Source organism: Dendrobates tinctorius, unplaced genomic scaffold, assembly GCF_039654945.1.
Source record: "Dendrobates tinctorius isolate UK_male_01 unplaced genomic scaffold, ASM3965494v1 ptg000084l, whole genome shotgun sequence".
Taxonomy (NCBI): Eukaryota; Metazoa; Chordata; class Amphibia; order Anura; family Dendrobatidae; genus Dendrobates; species Dendrobates tinctorius.
Genome location: NW_027361752.1, coordinates 9,236,566 through 9,258,393, shown reverse-complemented (window position 1 = coordinate 9,258,393; position 21,828 = coordinate 9,236,566). Strand labels below are relative to the sequence as shown.

At 44.0% G+C, this 21,828-nt stretch overlaps 1 protein-coding gene across 3 annotated transcripts in view; it reads left to right on the top strand.

The window, feature by feature from the left end:
• Positions 1 to 21,828, top strand: part of HTR1F (5-hydroxytryptamine receptor 1F) — a 376,176-nt gene that overhangs the window by 222,784 nt on the left and 131,564 nt on the right. Inside the window, exon 2 of one of the 3 annotated variants that reach the window (XM_073584439.1) lies at positions 17,828 to 17,920. The exons of the other annotated variants lie outside the window; for them this stretch is intronic. The gene's annotated coding sequence lies outside the window, so the exon portion shown is untranslated. The remainder of the gene's footprint in view (positions 1 to 17,827; positions 17,921 to 21,828) is intronic. 3 annotated transcript variants of the gene reach the window in all.

Below are 21,828 nucleotides of genomic sequence, written 5' to 3'. Positions count from 1 at the left end.
CCCCTTAATCCCATATGACATACTATCCCGTCCATGTGCCCTGGGACTTAATTCTCAGGGACGGGATAGTACATCATAATGATCAGCGGCGCCCACGTGGCGCGCGCCGCTGATCGCGGCCGGCTGTTAGCTGATTATCACAGCTGACACCAGGCACAATGTGTCAGGGGCAGTCACGGACCGCCCCTGATACGTTAACCCGTTGCACACCGCGATCAAACACGATCGCGGTGTGTTGGGGCTTAAAGGGAGCTGGCTTCCTCATGCAAAGCGCAGGCACGAGGAAGCCTGCTGCACTGCCTGTAATGATCAGTGATGTCCCACCTGGGACAATGTAATAAAGTAAAAAAAAAAAAAAAGTTAAAATAATTTTAAAAAAGTCGCCAAATAAATTAGAAAAAAAAAATATTCCCCCAGTAAATTCATTTTTTGGAAATAAAAAAAAAAAACAATAAAAGTGCACATATTTGGTATCGCCGCGTCCATAACGACCTGCCCTATAAAACTGTCCCATTAGTTAACCCCTTTAGCGAACCCCTTAAAAAATAAAAATAAAAAACGAAGCAAAAAATAATGATTTATTATCATACCGCCGAACAAAAAGTGCAATAACACGCGATCAAAAAGACGCATATAAATATCCATTGTGCCGCTGAAGACGTCATCTTGCCCGGCAAAAAATAAGACCTCACATGACTCAGTGGGTCAAAATACGGAAAAATTATAGCTCTCAATATGTGGTGATGCAAAAACTATTTTTACAATAGAAAGCGTCTTTTAGTGTGTGACAGCTGCCAAAAATAAAAACCGCCATAAATAGTAAATCAAACCCCCGTTATCACCCCCTTAGTTAGGGAAAAATAATAAAATTAAAAGAAAATGTATTTATTTCCATTTTCCCGTTAGGGTTAGGGCTAGGGTTAGGGCCAGGACTAGGGTTAGAGCTAGGGCTAGGGTTAGGGCTAGGGTTAGGGTTAGGGCTAGGGTTAGGGCTGAGATTAGGGTTAGGGGTGTGTTGGGGTTAGGGTTGGAGTTAGAATTGGGGGTTTCCACTGTTTGGGCACATCAGGTGCTCTCCAAATGCAACATGGCGTCTGATCTCAATTCCAGCCAATTCTGAGTTGAAAAGGTCAAATGGTGGTCCTTCCATTCCAAGCTCTGCCATGCGCCCAAACAGTGTTTTACCCCCACATATGGAGTGTCAGTGTACTCAGGACAAATTGCAAAACAACTTTTGGGGTCCAATTTCTCCTGTTACCCTTAGGAAAATAAAAAATTGGGGGCAAAAATATCATTTTTGTGGAAAAAAATTATTTTTTTATTTCCACGCCCAGGCGTTATAAACTTCAGTGAAGCACTTGGGGGTTCAAAGTGCTCACCACACATCTAGATAAGTTCCTTAGGGGGTCTAGTTTCCAAAATGGGGTCAATTGTGGGGAGTTTCAATAGTTTAGGTACATCAGGGGCTCTCCAAACGCACATGACACCCGCAGACCATTCCATCAAAGTCTGCATTCCAAAACATCACTACTTCCCTTCCGAGACCCGACGTGTGCCCATACAGTAGTTTTTTCCCACATATGGGGTATCAGCATACTCAGGACAAATAGGACAACAACATTTGGGGTTCAATTTCTCCTGTTACCCTTGGAAAAATAAAAAAATTGGGGACTAAATGATCATGTTTGTGGAAAAAATACGATTTTTTTATTTTCATGCCTGGGCATTATAAACTTCTGTGAAGCACTGGGGGGTTCAAAGTGCTCACCACACAACTAGATAAGTTCCTTAGGGGGTCTTGTTTCCAAAATGGGGTCACTTATGGGGGGTTTCCACTGTTTAGGAACATCAGGGGCTCTCCAAAAGCAACATGACACCCGCAGACCATTCCATCAAAGTCTGCATTCCAAAACATCACTACTTCCTTTCCGAGACCCGACGTGTGCCCTTACAGTAGTTTTCTCCCACATATGGGGTATCAGCGTACTCAGGACAAAATGGACAACAACTTTTGTGGTACAATTTCTCCTGTTACCCTTGAGAAAATAAAAAAATTGGTGACTAAAAGATCATGTTTGTGGAAAAAATACGATTTTTTTATTTTCACGCTCGGGCATTATAAACTTCTGTGAGGCACTGGAGGGGTCAAAGTGCTCACCACACATCTAGATAAGTTCCTTGGGGGGTCTAGTTTCCAAAATGGTGTCATTTGTGGGGGGTTTCCACTGTTTTGGCACATCAGGGGCTCTCCAAACGCCACATGGTGTCCGATCTCAACTCCAGCCAAAAACGTCAAATGGCGCTGCTTCCCTTCCAAGCTCTGCCATGCGCCCAAATAGTGGTCTACCCCCACATATGGGGTATCAGCGTACTCAGGACAAATTGCACAATAACTTTTAGGGTCATGTTACCCTTGGAAAAATAAGGATTGAGGGTGAAAAGATCATTTTTGTGGAAAAATATGATTTTTTAATTGTACGGCTGTATGTTATAAACTTCTGTGATGCCCTTGTGGGTTCAAAGTTCTCACCACATATCTAGGTAAGTTCCTTGGGGGTCTAGTTTCCAAAATGGGGTCACTTGTGGGGGTTTCCACTGTTTAGGTACATCAGGGGCTCTCCAAACGTGACATGGCGTCCGATCAGAATTCCAGCCAATTTTGCATTGAAAAAGTCAAACGGCGCTCCTTCCCTTCTGAGCTCAGCCATGCGCCGAAACAGTGGTTCCCCCCCACCTATCAGGTATCGGCATACTCAGGACAAATTGCACAATAAATTTTGTAGTCCAATTTCTCCTGTTACCCTTGGTAAAATAAAAAAAATTGAACCTGAAATATTTTTTTTGTGAAAAAAAGTTAAATGTTAATTTTCTTTTAAATATTCAAAAAATTCCTGTGACGCACCTAAAGGGTTCATAAACTTCTTGAATGTGGTTTTGAGCACCTTGAGGGGTGCAGTTTTTAGAATGGTGTCACTTTTGGGTATTTTCTATCATATAGACCCCTCAAAGTGGCTTCAAATGTGATGTGGTCCATAAAAATAAAATGGTGTTGCAAAAATGAGAAATCGCTGCTCAATTTTTAACCCTTATAACTTCCTAACAAAAAAAAGTTTTGGTTCCAAAATTGTGCTGATGTAAAGTAAACATGTGGGAAATGTTACTTATCAAGTTTTTTGTGTGCCGTATCTCTGTGATTTAAGGGCATAAAAATTCAAAGTTGGAAAATTGTGAAATTTTTGCCAAATTTCCATTTTTTTTTTTTCACAGTAAACACAAGTTATTTCAATGAAATTTTACCACTAACATGAAGTATAATATGTCACGAGAAAATAATGTCAGAATCACTGGGATCCATGGAAGCGTTTCAGAGTTATTACCTCATAAAGAGACAGTGGTCAGAATTGTAAAAATTGGCCCGGTCATGAACGTGCAAACCACCCTTGGGGCTTAAGGGGTTAAAAGCTGTCATAGTGCCTGCCATTACTACCTCTTGTGGTCGGGCATTCCCCAGTCTGACTGCTCTAACTGTAAAGAACCCTTTCCTATTTAGCTGTCGGAATCACCATTTTTCCACCTATAATGAGTGCCCCTTGGTCCTCAGAATGGTCTTAGAAAGTAATAAGTCATGTGCCATTCTTATGTACTGACCACATATATATTTATACATATAAATGATATCTCCTCTGTGGCGTCTTTTTTCTAAGCTAAACAAGCCCAACTTTTCCAACTTCTCGTCATATGAGCGGCCTTCCATCCCTTGTAATAATCTAGTTGCCCGCCTTTGACCTGACTCTAACTTCTGAATGTCATTTATAAAATGTGAAGCCCAAAACTGGATCCCATATTCTAGATGTGGCCTCACAAGTTATTTATAAAGGAGTAACAATACTGAAATCAAATAAATATGAATAAATGTATATTTTAATCCAGATGAAATGGTTTGGTTTTGTGGACATTTTCCAAAGGTCTAATTTTCTCTACTCACAATAAATAAATGAGGCTTTCTTTACACATTTAAATATCAAATGTTAGGCCCCAAATCTAGGTTGTACGTGAGGATGAATATCGTCACAACCATCAAATAACGCTCTACAATATCTGACCCTCTTGTGGAGACCACCATGTCTGTTACAAGCTTCATACTAGTGCTTTACATTAGTAATAATTCCTTATGGCCACCATACAGAAGTCGTCTTTCTGAATATTTGCCCACACAGTCCTGGCATCTACCTAATAACAACTCCAGGAACACTAAGGACTTGTTCACACCGGCTTTTTTGCTGAATGTTTTCTGTGTGCTTTCCATGGATCAAAAATATTGCAACAGTTCTTAAATCTTATGGACATTCTGCTAAGTCTTCCTTCTTTATTTGATCCATCAACTCTGTGTTTTTTTTTCAAATGTGTAACATGTCAATTCTTTTTTATGGTACATTTTTGACTCATTCAAAATAATGGAAAAAACACAAGTATAAACACATCAGAAATTAACGAAAAATTCAGTAAAAAAGTGCTTATTTTACAGTGTTTTTCCTTCCCACACTTGGTGCAGAAAAATCTGAGGCAAATAGTTAACGTTAACAGAAAACCTTAGTATATTGTCCCCTTCTCAATACTGGCATCCATACAAAGCTCATGCACAAATTACATTAATGAAACTAGGAACAAAATGCAAATTATGTTTTGTTTTCGCTACAATTTCCAATATATGCAATAAAAGGGGAATATGTAAACTCATTTCATCCTTTGAGTCTGTTATTGTGTCTCCTACACGTGAATAATCGTTGCGCAATGTAGAAACATTAAATGGTTTGGGAGAATTTAATTAAAGGTGATATCTTGAACAAAGCAGACAGAGAACTAGGGCATAATGTCTAGTCAAAAAAAGCCAAAAGAAAATGTTTTTAATTTCTTTCAACATTTCACGCTGATTGCAGCCTACCTTTGTTCCCAGATTTGGAGCCTATTACCGAGTGATCCATTTTATGTACTTTTTATACACTGTGAAGTTGTAGCAAGATTATTGAGTGTTTGGGGTTTCTTTGTATCAGTGCAAAAGCAATGGTCAAAAATTTCTACAAATAATAGCAACAACATATGAGGTATGCTAACTCTGCGCAACCATTAGGATATGTGCGCACATTAAGTATTTGTTGCATTTTTGTTTTGTTTTTTCTGCGAGTATTTGTGACAAAACCTGAAGCAAAATCTTCTGATGCTAGCAAATTAAATGAGAAACTTGAAGTGCCGTGCAGGCGTTGAGCACTTTTGATAAGCAGATTCGGTGCACAAAATAATCTGCAGCACGTCATTTCTCGGTGCATTTTTGCCCTGTGTTTTTCACCATTGATGTCACTCAAATCAATAGAAAAGCGGCAAAAGTACACTAAAAATGTGCTAAAAACATGTATTTTTGCAGCTGCATTTTTCCTGCCAAGAAATGCAGAAATGGCGCAGAAAATTTACTCAACGTGTGCACATACCCTTATGCACACATTGCTTGTTTATTCCTTGCAGATTTGAAGCAGTGTCAAATCTGCATCACGTCAATTCTTTCAGTCTTTTTGCACCAATTTTCACCACAGGACCATTTTGTTGGCAGACCAACGCTGCGTACACCGATACAGTTTAGAGCAGCGGTAGCACCATGTGGGTCCTTCTGAGCGTGCAGCCCGAGGTGACAGCACTCGCTGTGTCCCAGGTAGGAATGCTACTGTGCAGAATAGAACACCTATAGATAGAAAAATAAATAAATAAATGGTGCTAAAAATATCTCACTTTTTTAAATATAAAATAGACTGAAAATTTATTAAAAATTAGAGTTACTCTGTGTTTTAATTTATTTTTTATTTAATTACTTTTCTGGGTATTTTATATTTGATAAAGTTGGATACGTTTGTGAGATATTTTGTTGTGCTACCTCTTTTATTTTTTTTTATCTATTCAGTTTCATTTGGCTTTAGGAATATTGGTTAAAAAGGGGAGAAGCCAGCGCTGCTTGTGGTCAGAACGCAATTCATAAAATACATATGCACATATTGATTTCTAACTGTATTTCAAAATGAGACATTTAGCAAAAAATTGATCAATCATTTGCGCTACCCCGCCACGCCAAGGCAGTCTCATATGGGGCAGTCCTACTCCTCTTTTTTTATATTCCCTGTGCCATTGTGACCTCCTAAATGTTTTAAAAGCAAGACCATATTAAATGCACACTGTACCTGAAGCATTTCTGAATCACTCCCATGAAGCCAGAAAAGGTGAGCGCAGATAATGGCCAACCAGGTCCAGACAGACAAATATCTCATTCTGAATACAGTTAGAAATTAATATGTGCATATGCACTTTATGTATTGCATTTTGATCACAAGCAGCGCTGGCTTCTCTCTTTTTTTACTAGGAATATTGGTTAGTCTTAGAATAGATAAGCTGTAGCTTGCTTTTAATGTTTTGGACATATTCCACCACTACGGGTGGATAGGGTTTTTTCCTCTACACATAATGTATTATAAATTTCTGTGGATGTACAGTGAAAATCACAGCAACCTCGCAGCATGTGAATTCTCACAACCCTTTGGAATGATAGGAACTATTCTGCCCCTAAAGCAGGGGTCCCCAACCGCCGGTCCGCGGCCCAGCACCGGGCCGCTGCAGTGCCCTTGCCAGTCCGCGGACACAAGGGGAGCCAGGGGCGGTCAGTGGCGTAGCGGGGGCTGGGGCAGCGCGCAGCAATTCTTAAACTGCGTGTAGCAGCGGGCAGGGAGCGATCAAGCAGCTCCGCTGCCTGCAAGAGGGAATAGCAGGAGCGGAGCTGCAAGGACCCGTCCAGCTTCCTGCCCGCCGCCCGCGCTTCCTGTCTCTGACTGACACAGAGAGGAGCGCGCCGCTGCTGTGTCAGAGCGAGGAAGCGCGGGCGATGCTGCGGACAGGTGAGAGGTGGTGTGTATATATAATGTGTGTGTGTGTATGTATGTCTGTCTGTGTATGTATATATAATGTGTGTGTATATATGTCTGTCTGTGTGTGTATATATAATGTGTGTATATGTATGTCTGTCTGTGTGTGTACATGTATGTGTGTGTGTGTTTGTCTGTGTTTGTGTAGGTGGAGCCTGGCCCTGGAGGAGACCATGATGGGGAGAGAAGGCCATGAGGGGGTAATGGGAGAAGGCCATGATGCCTGGGGTGATGGGAGAAGGCCATGAGGGGGGTAATGGGAGAAGGCCATGAGGGGGTAATGGGAGAAGGCCATGAGGGGGTAATGGGAGAAGGCCATGAGGGGGTAATGGGAGAAGGCCATGATGGGAGTGATGGAGAGACGTCAGTGATGGGGTGAAGGCAATGATGGGGAGAAGGGAGTGATGGGGTGAAGGCAATGATGGAGAGACGGCAGTGATGGGGTGAAGGCAATGATGGAGAGACGTCAATGATGGGGTGAAGGCAATGATGGGAAGAAGGGAGTGATGGGGTGAAGGCAATGATGGGGAGAAGGGAGTGATGGGGTGAAGGCAATGATGGAGAGACGGCAGTGATGGGGTGAAGGCAATGATGGAGAGACGTCAATGATGGGGTGAAGGCAATGATGGGAAGAAGGGAGTGATGGGGTGAAGGCAATGATGGGGAGAAGGGAGTGATGGGGAGAAGGGAGTGATGGGGTGAAGGCAATGATGGAGAGATGGCAGTGATGGGGAGAAGGGAGTGATGGGGTGATGGAGCAGGCAAGAATGGGGTGATGGAGCACTCATTCAAAACCTATGGTGAGTTGAGTCACATTATAAATGTTATTTAATAATAAGTATGCACTGCTACACTACAACCGCGTCCGCAGCCCCGCCCCTTATGACCAAAGCCCCGCCCCTGCCACACCTCCATCCCCGCCCTGCCGGGCCATGGAAGAATGGTCTTGCTTGAAACCAGTCCCTGGTGCAAAAAAGGTTGGGGACCACTGCCCTAAAGGACCTCTCCAGATTTTTTTTTCACTCCTGGAGTAGTATCACAAATGTATGCTCCTGCCTGTAGAAATGTACTTACCGGCAGCCGTTGTCTTCTTCTGTTTTCAGCATCACTCCAGTCCTCCTCTGTTAGTTGCCACTGTTGTATGACTTTAGTGTTTGCTGGGCAGACCAGAAGTCATTTTTCAATGTAAGTCTATGAGCCTGAATGAGGCCAGAACAAGCATCACAGGCTTACCGTGGTGTGCCCCAGCCAGGGCCGTGGGGTACTCGGTACCGGACCGCTTCTTAAAGGGGCAGTGTCACAGTGGCAGTGACCCGGTCCATAGCCCTGGGCGTCCAATAAAAGGGGTGTATTTACAAGAGATGAAAATAAAGAGTTTTTATAATAAGTGTTCGTGACGCCACCTGTGGTTTCTGATCAGAGGTAACCAGCGCTGCAGTGCAGATCCTCTGTGACTGATGATGGGATGCAGCAGCGTTGGAATAGCTCTCCACAGGCAGAGCTTAGTCCCAGGGCAGTTGTAGTAGAAGTTGAGAGAGATGGGGAGGTGGTGTGAAGCAAGGGATGTAGCAGTGCTGAATAGGTGGTACTGGAAGAACGCAGAAGACACAGCTGAATGCAGTTCCAAGTCTTTACTCACAGTTCTGGTGCACACAGATGCCCGCTAAATGCTACGTCCTCCTGATAAGGGGTTCAGCCAACTTCCAGGCAGATAGAGAACACCTTCCCTGGACTCCCTTCAGTGTATGCCTTTCCTGGCCATCTCACTGTGCTGATTTCCTCCCTCCTGTCCAGCACCTTCACAGTCAGTGTCCCAAGCCAGCAAACTTGGATCTTGTCGGGAATAACCTCTAGGTCCCTGGATCCTATGTGTATACCTTTTCAGCGAATGATTGTGGGTTTGGCTTCAGCACTTGCGATGCTCACAGCTTCTGGTTGACCTAGCTGAGTCCGTTGTTCACTCCACTAGTTATAGGGCCAGTCCCTATACTGTGACTGATCCCTCCACCTGACATCATTCGGCGTGGAACAAGCCCCACAGACAGTATGGTCGCTGTACCATGCCCCTGGGATCCTTTCCCTCTCCAGGGAGCTTCCTTCAGTCTCTTTTCCTTCCCAGCAGCTCCTCTGACAGGGAGCTGCTGCACACACATCCTCTCCTTTCTTCCCCTCCGGGAAGACTCCTCTAACGTCCCTTCTCTTCTCCTGCTCTCACCCTCAAACCCCACCCACCTTCTAACACCCTTTCCTAGCCAGCAGGGATGAGATCCTCTTCCCGTAGGGTCCATCCAGGTGCCCTGCTGCTATAGTGTGTGGTGGATGTAGGTGTAGTGTCAGAGCCAGGTCAGGCATCTCCATCTTACCTGAAAGGTGGGATACTACACCTCTGGTGGAGGTGCAGTACCTCTGTGGTGACTGGACCCTCAAGGGTGCCACAAACGCAACAGAGAGCAGCCAGATGACCACAGCATCTGATTTCTCCAACTCCAGCACTGATTAGAAGCACTTCACTATCATAGTAAACAGTGCAGATTTCTCCTAACAGTGCAGGGGTTAATCTGATTCAGTTGAGAGCTCCTGGAACATGTGCTTGGCTGATGCTCTCAGCTGGACAGAGCTAGCCATTCTCTCTTATTTAACCCTAGAACACATAACCATAGAAATCTATACTTTCACATACCTGGGGCCTTTTAGGCCTGTGTGCAAATAACATGGAATAACTCAAAAATAATTTTCAAAGTTTATTTGAAAATTGCAAAGTAAGGATGCATTCCCACTACCACCGAGGAGGATAGCAGGCCCAAGCTAAGCCACAGAAAACCAGAGAGGTTGGTAACTAAGTGGATGCAGACCCCTGATGCTGTCCACACAACTAGCAGTAGCCGTGGAGCGTACCTACGATGATCCTAGACGCCTTGTCACAGCCGGAGAGATAACTAAACCTAAAGCAAGAAAGGGGAAATCTAACCGCCCCGGAGCAGACCCCAAAGGAATAGATAGCCTCCAAACATATATTGTCGGTGAGACAAGATGAAAACACAAACACAGGCAGAAAAATAGACTGAGCAAACGATTGGGCCCACACTGACTAGACAGGACAGGAAAGGAAAGACACTGTCTGCAATCATGCAAAAAACCCTGCAAAAGTTCAACACGTCTGAAGCAAAAAACACTGAAGTCACACGACTTCGCCCCCCACTATATCAGCACTCTGGTATATTCTGAAAGCAAAGCAAAAAAAGACCAATATAAAAGGAGACAAAACAAACTGGCACATTATTATTATTTATTATAGCTCCATTTATTCCATGGCGCTTTACATGTGAGGGGGGGTATACATAATACATACAAGTGCAGTAATCTTAAACAATACAAGTCACGACTGGTACAGGATAAGAGAGGACCCTGCCCGCGAGGGCTCACAATTTACAATGGGATGGGTGAGGATACAGTAGGCGAGGGTAGAGCTGGTCGTGCAGCGGTTTGGTGGATCGGTGGTTACTGCAAGTTGTAGGCTTGTCGGAAGAGGTAGGTCTTCAAGTTCTTTTTGAAGGTTTCCATGGTAGGCGAGAGTCTGATATGTTGTGGTAGAGAGTTCCAGAGTAGAGGGGATGCACGGGAGAAATCTTGTATGCGATTGTGGGAAGAGGAGATAAGAGGGGAGTACAGAAGGAGATCTTGTGAGGATCGGAGGTTTCGTGCAGGTAAGTACCGGGAGACTAGGTCACAGATGTACGGAGGACTCAGGTTGTGGATGGCTTTGTATGTCATGGTTAGGGTTTTGAACTGGAGTCTTTGGGTAATGGGGAGCCAGTGCAGGGATTGACAGAGGGGAGAGGCCGGGGAATAGCGGGGGGACAGGTGGATTAGTCGGGCAGCAGAGTTAAGAATAGATTGGAGGGGTGCGAGAGTGTTAGAGGGGAGGCCACAGAGCAGGAGGTTGCAGTAGTCAAGGCGGGAGATGATGAGGGCATGGACTAGGGTTTTTGCAGATTCTTGGTTGAGGAATGTATGGATCCGTGAAATATTTTTGAGTTGAAGTCGGCAGGAAGTGGAAAGGGCTTGGATATGTGGTTTGAAAGAGAGATCAGTTTCAAGGATAACCCCGAGGCAGCAAGCACATGCAGTAACATATGGGCGGTGATTCAGCACAGCCCCAGCTGGAGCTAGCTGATCCGCACAAAGCAGAGATAAACAAAACCAGATCAAATGCAAACAGAATAGCAAATGAACCACTTACAGTAGCTGAACATGCAGGGAAAGAGCAGGAGACATCAGACCTCAGGAGGCGCAGGAAAAAAATCACCAGCAGAGATAGAGGGAGTCAGCTGTCTTAAAACCCAATCAGAAACCCCAGATCTCCAATCGTCTTCCTCATTATCAGGTGGCAAGCCTCTGTCAATCAGATCAGCCCCACTACCTCCAGTAACCACCAGAGGGAGCCCAGAAAGAGAACTCTTAATCTGACCAGCTCCACTATCTTCAGTAATCACCAGAGGGAAGCCAGAGAGAGAATTCACAACAGTACCCCCCCTTGAGGAGGGGTCACCGAGCCGTCATCCATGCCACCAGGCCGGTCAGGATGGGCCTAGTGAAAAGCACAAACCAATCTTTTGGCATGAATGACAGAAGCAGAGACCCAAGAGATCCTCCTGGCCATAACCCTTCCATTTGACCAGGTACTGGAGTCTCCATCTAGCCAAACGAGAATCCAATATTTTCTCTACCACATACTCCAAATTACCTTTAACCAATACAGGGTCAGGAGGCGCCGCCATGGGAACTACTGGCTCTACAAACCTCTTCAACAAGGATTTATGGAACACGTTATGAATCTTAAACGTAACTGAAAGAGCCAAATGGAAAGAAACGGGATTAAGGATTTCCAAAATCTTATAAGGTCCAATGAATCTTGGCTTGAATTTTGGAGACGCAACCTTCATAGGAATATTCTTTGAAGACAACCAAACCATATCACCCACTTTAAACCGGTTGGAAAACCATTGGGCTTTTTCCTGAGAGTGTGACAACTTATCCACCACTTGGTCCCAAATCTGCTGCATTCTCTCTACCACAGAATCCACACTTGGGCAGGCCAAAGATTCCACCTGCCCTGAAGAAGATCGAGGATGAAACCCAAAGTTACAGAAAAATGGTGACATCAAAGTGGCAGAACTAACCCTCTTGTTTAGCACAAATTCAGCCAAGGGCAAAAAGAGGCCCAGTCATCATGATCAACAGATATGAAACATCTCAAATAGGATTCCAAAGTCTGGTTTGTTCTCTCAGTCTGCCCATTGGTCTGAGGATGAAATGCAGAGGAGAAAGATAACTGAATACCCAGTTTGGAACAAAAAGCTCTCCAAAATCTGGAAACAAATTGGACTCCTCTGTCCGACACAATGTTCTCAGGAATCCCGTGCAACCGAACCACCTGTTGTAAAAACAAGGGCACCAACTCAGAAGAAGATAGGAACTTTGGGAGTGGTACAAGATGAACCATCTTAGAAAATCTATCACAAATCACCCAGATAACAGTCATTCTCTGAGAGACAGGAAGATCAGAAATAAAATCCATTGAGATATGAGTCCATGGCCTCCTGGGCACCGGCAGGGGCATCAACAACCCACTAGAACGAGAACAGGGCTTGGACCGAGAACAAGTCCCACAGGACAGCACAAAATTCCTGACATCACAAGATAAGGCAGGCCACCAAAAAGACCGACTCACCAAATCTCTGGTACCAAAAATGCCTGGATGATCAGCCAACGCGGAGCAATGAATTTCAGACATTACTCTTTTCCTCCACTGGTCAGGGACATACAATTTTCCCATAGGGAAACATTCAGGTTTGTCCTCCTGAAATTCCTCCAGGGCACATCTCAAATCGGGTGAGATGGCAGAAAGAACTACACCCTCATTTAGAATGGTAGTAGGCTCGGTCACATCAAGAGAATCCGCAAAGAAACTCCTAGAAATGGCGTCCGCCTTAACATTCTTAGTGCCCGGAAGAAAAGAGACCACAAAATTAAAAAGAGTGAAAAACAAGGCCCACCTAGCCTGTCTAGGATTCAAGCGTTTGGCTGATTCAAGATAAATCAAATTCTTGTGGTCGGTGAGAACCACAACTTGATGCCTATCTCCCTCCAACCAATGTCTCCACTCTTCAAATGCCCATTTCATGGCCAACAATTCCCGATTCCCCATGTTATAGTTACGTTCAGATGGGGAGAATTTTCGAGAAAAGAAGGCACAGGGATTCATCTTAGAAGTCACCGGATCTCTTTGGGACAAAAAGGCTCCTGCACCAATCTCAGAAGCATCTACCTCCACCTGAAATGGGAGTGAGGCATCAGGTTGCCATAGAACCAGAGCAGAAGTGAATCTCCGCTTAAGCTCCTGAAATACCGAAACTGCTTCTGGAGACCAATTCACCACATCAGTGCCCTTTTTGGTCAAATCAGTCAGTGGTTTAATAATACCAGAAAAATTACTTATAAATTTACAGTAGAAATTAGCAAAACCCAAAAACTTCAGGAGAGCCTTCAAAGAAGTGGGCTGAACCCAATCATAAATGGCCTGTATCTTGGCCAGGTCCATTTCAATAGCCGATGGGGACAAAATGAATTCCACAAATGAAATCCTCTGTACACCAAAGAGGCACTTCAATCCCTTAACATACAGAGAATTTTCCCTCAAAATCCAGAACACAGTCCGGACATGTTCCACATGAGAATCCCAATCACTGGAAAAGATCAAAATATCATCCAGATAAATGATCAAAAACTTATTCACAAAGTCCTGGAAAATATCGTTCATAAAAGACTGGAAGACAGAAGGGGCATTAGTGAGCCCAAAAGGCATCACCAGGTACTCAAAATGTCCCTCCGGAGTATTAAACGCCATCCTCCATTCATCCCCGTGCTTGATGCGAATAAGATTATACGCCCCCTGAGGTCAAGCTTGGTAGACCAACAGGCACTTTTAACTCTGGAAAATAAATCAGAAATCAGGAGTAGCGGGTACTGATATTTAACAGTGATTTTGTTAAGGGAACGATAGTCAATACACGGCCTTAGTGAACCATCTTTCTTGGCCACAAATAAAAACCAGCACCTAAAGGTGAAGAGGATGGTATAATATGACCCTTCTCCAATGACTCCTTGAAATAAGATCGCATAGCATCATGTTTGGGTACCGATAAGTTGAAAAGCCGACCCTCGGGAAATTTACACCCGGGCATTAACTCAATTGTACAGTCATAACTCCGATGAGGAGGCAAAGATGCAGACTTACTCTCACTGAATACATCAGAAAAATTAGCCAAATAGTCAGGAATATCAAGAGACTGGGGAGAGGTGGAGAAAACAGGAGTGTCAATAAGAACACATTACGAAAGAATCACTGACCTCAGGGAGACCAGTCAAAGAAAACACTGCGGCAGCCGACAAAGCCGCTCAATCAGTGAAATGCTAGGTGCAATGCTCCCTGGGAAATGCAAATATGCAAACAAAGTCCGTGGAGCCTCATTTAAGAGTCTCAAACACAGGACTAGAATGATCTTCTTCCAGGGAAGGACCCAGCCAAGGGGTGGCTCCTTTCAAAAACCACCATTACCACCATATTAAGTGGCCCTTTAAGTCAATATCCAGCTCTGGCTAGTCCTGTGCTTGAGACTCTTAAATGAGGCTCCACGGACTTTATTTGCAAATAAGAACACATTGACAACCCCAACTCGTCACCACAGACACAGATTTCCAATCTAAAACAGGATTATGAGTTTGCAACCAAGGGAAACCCAGAACAATAGTATCATGCAAATTGTGCAACACCAAAAATTTACAATTTTCTTGGTGGTCCAGGGCGACCCGCATTATCATCTGGTTCTAAAACTGGGGTTTATTCTCTGCCAAGGGAGTAGCATCAATACCCCTCAAAGGGATAAGAGTCCGCAGGGGTATCATGGGAAAACCTCAACGTTTACCAAAATCCAAATCCATCAGATTCAAAGCTGCTCCTGAATCAACAAAAGCCTTAGTGGAAAATGTAGACAAGGAGCAGATCAGGGTAGTCGCCAAAAGGAACTTAGGCTGTAAACTGCCCACCGCAAATGTGTGATCAAAACTCTTTTCTCGTTTAGGGCAGACAGCAATAGTATGAGAGGCGTCCCCACAGAAAAAACACAACTTATTACGCCTTCTAAACTCCTGACGTTGCGCCCTAGACAAAACCCTATCACATTGCATGGGTTCAGAAGTTCGTTCGAAAGGCGGCAATGCCTCTCGTGTAGTTTTACGTTCACGTAAACGCCGATCAATTTGAATGGCCAATGACATAGAGTCGTCAAGACCAGAGGGAACAGGAAATCCCACTATAACATCTTTTACGGTTTCTGCCAAACCCTTCCGAAAGAGAGCTGCTAGGGCATCGTCATTTCTTTTAGTAAGGACCGCCCACTTTCGGAATTTTTGACAATATAACTCTGCAGAATCCTGACCCTGGTTCAATGCCAATAAAGTTTTCTCAGCTTGATCAATAGCATTAGATTCATCATACAACAACCCAAAGGCTTGAAAAAACGAATCCACTCCACATTAGCCAGAATAGGATCTCCAGGTGTCAAAGAAAAGGCCCAATCCTGGGGATCGCCGCATAGCAGGGAGATAACAATTTTAACCTGCTGCACAGAGATCCCCGATGAGTTAGGTTTCAAGGCAAAAAATAATTTACAATTATTCTTAAAATGCAAAAATTTAGACCGATCCCCAGAAAACACATCAGGAGTAGGGATTTTTGGTTCGACAGCAGATGATTGAGCGAGATAGGCAGAAATTCCCCGCACTTCAGCAGCGAGCTGCTCAACACGATCAGACAATTGCTTAGTCTCCATTAAAACAAAAAATATCCTCCTACAGCCCCAGAAAGAAAAGAGGAAAAAACATATGAAAAAAAAATTCTGACACTTTTTTTTTTTTTAATTCTTTCCTGCTTTAGAGTACCCTAGAGTCTACAGTTAGGCTGGTGATTTTGTTATGAATGGGCACCGAGGAGGACAGCAGGCCCAGGCTAAGCCACAGAAAACCAGAGAGGTTGGTAACTAAGTGGATGCAGACCCCTGATCCTGTCCACACAACTAGCAGTAGCCGTAGAGCATACCTACAATGATCCTAGACACCTCAGCACAGCCGGAGAGCTAACTAAGCCTTAAGCAAGAAAGGGGAAATCTAAACTGCCCCGGAGCAGACCCCAAAGGAATAGATAGCCCCCAAACCTATATTGTCGATGAGACAAGATGAAAACACAAACACAGGCAGAAAAATAGACTGAGCAAATGATGGGGCCCACACTGACTAGAGAGGACAGGAAAGGAAAGACACTGTCTGAAATCATGCAAAAAACCCTGCAAAATCCAACACGTCAGATGCAAAAAACACAGATGTCACACGACTTCGCCCCCCACTATATCAGCACTCTGGTATATTCTGAAAGCAAAGCAAAAAAAGACCAATATAACTGGGGACAAAACAAACTGGCACATGCAGTAACATATGGGCGGTGATTCAGCACAGCCCCAGCCGGAGCTAGCTGACCCGCACAAAGCAGAGATAAACAAAACCAGATCAAATGCAAACAGAATAGCAAATGAACCACTTAGCTGAACATGCAGGGAAAGAGCAGGAGACATCAGACCTCAGGAGGCGCAGGAAAAAAATCATCAGCAGGGATAGAGGGAGTCAGCTGTCTTAAATCCCAATCAGAAACCCCAGATCTCCAATCGTCTTCCTCATTATCAGGTAGCAAGCCTCTGTCAATCAGATCAGCTCCACTACCTCCAGTAACCACCAGAGGGATCCCAGAAAGAGAACTCTCAATCTGACCAGCTCCACTATCTTCAGTAATCACCAGAGGGAAGCCAGAGTGAGAATTCACAACATAATCCGTAATGGATCTGACCTCCTGGTGACCCCAGCTAAGGCTGGCGGAATCCCGGCATTCCGACAGCCTTAACAGGAGTTACCAGGAGGTCATATCCATTATGGATTCCCTACTGGCGGATAACAGCGCCAATGGGAACGTAGCCTAAGTTGTGAATATTTCAAAACATCATAATTACATGCAAAAACACCAAAAAAGTACACGGGCTTAAAACGCCCAATATGTGCATTCTATATAATTCTTTATAATAACAATTTTTTTGTCTAAACGTTTTTTATATAAAAGTTGTAGTAAACATGGTGCAGGAATATTTCTTGTCAAACTTTCCTTTTCAACTTTACTGACGACCCTAACAATTTTCACATGTTATCTGTTCGGAAGAATGTTCCTTGCAGACATTTTGTCCACAAGAAGTACAGATACGCTCAGATTTCCTTTCCTTCTTTGCTGGACAAATATAACGCTTTCTTTTTTTTCTCTTGGCTCTGGATGTTCCTGAAAATGTATACCACATCAGATCATAGCTTCTGTAGTTTGCCTTAGCAAGCATTTCGTGTTGCTTCGCTCCATCATGGTAGGCATTAAAAGTTCATTGCAAAGTTCCGTTAAGAATAGACGTCTCTTGTCCGTCCTGTTGGCATGGAATTCTGGATGAGTTTCACAATAAACAATACAGATATTGAGGGCTGACACATCAAACATATTAGAAAAAATGACTACAGGCCAATGTTTTGTCTGCCTCTTGCACGAATACTTTCCAATCATTTTGTCCATCTTGTCCACACCTCCTTTAGTTTTATTATAATGCAGGATGATTTCTGGTTTCTGTTTCCTGCCATTGGTGTCAATACTTCCATCAAGATGCATGGTACTCAGTAATATCACGTATTTTTCTTTCTTCACTTAATAAGACACCATTGTCGCTTGATTGCAGAAACCAAAGACACTCTCATAAAGTATTCGCTGTGGATTGTGCTTCATGATTAGATGAATTTCTCGGCAGTTTGGCTTCATAGTACCAACAAATGTAAGTTGTTTTTTAAGCAAAAATTTGCGCAGTTCAAGATTGGTAAAGTAGTTGTCCATAGTTATATTTTTCCAGAATTGAAAATTGGTACAGCAAGTGTTTTTACTATGTCAGAACATAGGTCTTTCTGGACTGGTGCATCAACTTCTTTGCCACAGTAAGGGTGGTTTCACATTAGCGCTTTTTAAGCGCACGCACGGCGCACCGTCAAAAGTGCGCAGAGCAGGTCAAAGCGCAACTAGCGCACGGCCTGCGCACGATCTGCGCACCCTATGCTAAAGATAGGGTGCGCCGATCGCAGGCGCCACTGTCCGCTAGAGGCGGCGCTACAAGCAAGGGGCGAGCACGCCGGGCAGAGAGCCGGCTCGGGGGCGGAGCTACCCCCGGCCGTGCGTGCGCTTAAAAAGCGCTAATGTGAAACCACCCTAAATCAGACCATTCATCCCATAATAGCTTGCAGAATCACACATCCAGAACATTTTTATTCCATACTTGGCTGGTTTACTGGGCATATACTGAATGAATTTGCAACGTCCCCTATAGGCAAGAAGTTGCTCATGCACTGTCACATTGTCACTAGAATGGTAAGGCTTTGTACAGTTCTTGATAAAAAAGATTCCAGATGTAGCTAATAGGGGCTAATTTATCTGTTTACAACCTCACAGGACGAGTTCTCTTATCATCAAAACGAATATTCTCAAATCTATGGACTGACAGTGTAGCTTTGTAGTGTGGATCTTAAAAAGGGTTCAGAAATAATTCTCTGATTGGAACATCGTATGATTTTGTACACCCTGCCAGAAGAGTAAGGGCAAAATAAGCATACAGTTCCTCTTTAGTTATATTTTTCCATGTTTTTTTTCTTCCTGAAGCGATACGTTTTCCTTCTAAGTTAGTACACAAAACTACCTCATCTACAATATCATCTGAAAAAAATTTACAGAGAACATCTCTTTTGGACAAGAATTGTGGAATTCCTACAGTTCCTTGAGCAACTCTTACAATATTATGTGATGGGGTTCGTCCAAGAACCTCAGCAGTACTGTTCCAAAAAACATTAGTTTTGGATGTTCTATTTATACGTTCTGCTGAATCCACTACTTCTTCATCATCTGAAGAATCACTGGACGATGAAGTAGAGACATTAGCTGGTGGCATGTACTCTTCATCAGACAAAGAAAGTTCACTGTCTTCATCACTATCAAAAATGATTGCTTCGATTTCTTGGTCAGTCAAACCCCAGGATGTAGACTGTGCCATTGTATCCTTAGATGTCAGTAAACTAAAATGAAAAAAAAAAATAATGATTACAATCAGGATTGTACACTCTTTGTTAGTGTGTGTGCTAAGGGTAAAGTGCAGCCCCCCTCCTCTCACCTTCAGCAGGTTACCACTTTCTTTTAGGTGCAGTAGAAGCCTCTGATTTTTGTATCTCAGAAAGTTTCTTTTTCCAGAAACAGGAAAGCTGACTCCTTCCTCCAAAGTCTCTTCAGCAAGTAGCACACAATGAACAGGATGTTGTCTGTCCTCCTGGTCCTGTGTGTTCAGGACCTGTGTGTCTGGAATCTGGTTTCTACCATGCCTATGCAGCAATCCAGATCCTCACATTTGTCTCCAGAGGCTAAGTCCTTCTTCCCAGCTTCTGAGCATGCCCATGGGATGAGCTCCCATTGGAGTTCAGGAGTCAGGTGCTCAGGTCCTGCTCCTGATTCCATTTGTTCTGCTCAAGGCTCTGGAGATTTCCGTCAGGTCCCGTACGCTATAAAAAGTGCACATGGCTGTTCCGGTGTTTAAGGCTATTTCTGTGACCTTTTAATACCGTGTCCTCATCGCTGAAGTCTGTGACCCTATACAGACTCAGCGTTATTTAGGTTTTTGTTGGCAGCTCTGTGCATAAAACAGAGTCTGCTTTAGTGCACTGGGTGCAGCTAAAACCCTGTGCACATTACCGCCTGAGTGCCCTGCCTCTTTTAACAGCGGTTACTCCATCTACCGCACGGAGGAACCCGAGCGGTGAACGCACTTTATTTTAATTTTATTTAGTGCGTTCCATCGCTCATAACACTGTGATGGTGTCGGAGACGCATGACTTTGGGAGAGAGCCTCCTTCCCAAGATCACATGACCATGTAGTCAGGCAGAATCCACAATCTTCACAGCAACAGCAGAGTCATAAAGAGTCTTTCCAAGCAACAGTAAAGACAAAAAGACTGAGGATCACATGTAAACCTAGTACAGGCCTAAAAGGCCCCAGGTATGTGAATGTTGGGGTATTCCCAAAAAAGAGTTGTTATACCAAAATGCCTGTAACATAAAATTATATGAACAACTGGAAATTACTAACAACTATATACCTGAGGAATACCTAGCGTTTCAGAGTTCTAACTAAAGTAATCTTGCAGAAAGTAGAAAACAATTAACCTAGCAGGCCTGCGGGGCCCCAGGCATACGTTCTAAGGTTAAACAGGTCTCTGGCAATTGGGAAATGCCAAACTTAGCTTTCGTGCTGCATGGTTCAGGAGCTTGGAGAAGTTTGGTTGTTTGGTGGATTTCTGGCTTTTGTTGTGTGCAAATCCATTTCTTCTCCTTTCTTTTTTCCCTTTTATCACTCCCCGATGTATCCCTCTGTTGTTTGTGTGAGCTTATTTGCATGATTGATATTTCCATTTATCCCTGTACATATTCCCCTTGAAAGTCTGGTTGGTGTATTTCCATACACTACTACTTTCCACTTTCTTGGGTGGGGGAGGGGATAATACTAAGGGCAGATTCAAAAGCTCAGCAAGGTACATGGCCTTGGCGTCTTCACCTTCAGAAGTAATCTGGGGAACATAGATAGATAGGGTGCCCCCTAGTGCTAGGGACAGGGTAGGAGCCCCTGTCCTCGGGATACCCGACAACAGAGTCGTGACATTAACTCTTGCCAATAACCTTTTCTATATCCACCATGGATCCAGTGACAGGGCAGCTGCAGTAACTTAGCCTAAAAGTGACAGACCTATGCATGGCAGTTTTGCAGCATCCAACCCATCAGGTTTGGGGACCTTGACTCCCAGGCATCCTCTAGTAGAGTCCAAAATCGCTTTGCTTGATAGGTTCTCTGGGGGAGGTGGGATAATTTTGTTTTTTTCAGGGAGGCCTGTAAGCTTTACTTCAAGTTACGTCCTCACTCATCAGAAACCAAGGAGCAACGGGTGGGGATTATAATTTCCCTCCTTCAAGGTAACCGCCAAGCCTGGTCATTTTCTCTCCCAGCCAACTGTCTGTCCACATGGTTAATGAATTTTTACATTAACCATGAATTTTTCCAAGCTCCAGGTAATATATATGGAAACCCCAACCACGTCTCCCGGCAGAGTCCATGCAACAAGAGCTCCAACAGGGACACTGACCAGCAGATTAGTATTGTTCTGAGTTTCAGAGGTAGTCCACAGATACTAAGTGGAATCACCCCACTCTCCGTAGTCAGTTCCGCCAAGGTCTATCCTATTACAGATATGGGATGCCTTTGCTTTGCATGAGACTCCGGTTTCCCTGGAGGCGGCCATGTCTCTGGCTATCCAGGTGGATCGTCGTCTTCACCTGAGACATAAAGAGACACTTCAATTTGGGAGTCTGGGTTCTAGGTAACTTTGGACTGTGTTAACTGAGGAACCCATGCAGTTGAGTGGGGCAACTCGTTCCATAGGTTAAACTATTGTTCGGCTTAAAGGTGGATTGAGTTTTCACTGTCTTGGAAAGGGTCATTTTATGGGTGGTTGTCATTCCCTACCACACTGCAAAACAAATGCCGGAAAACTGAGGAGCCAGTGTTACAGGGAGGATAGCAACTCGGGCATACATAACTCCTCCTTGTCCTGGTCATTTTCTCTCCAGGCTGACTGTCTGTCCAGATGGGTATTTAATTTT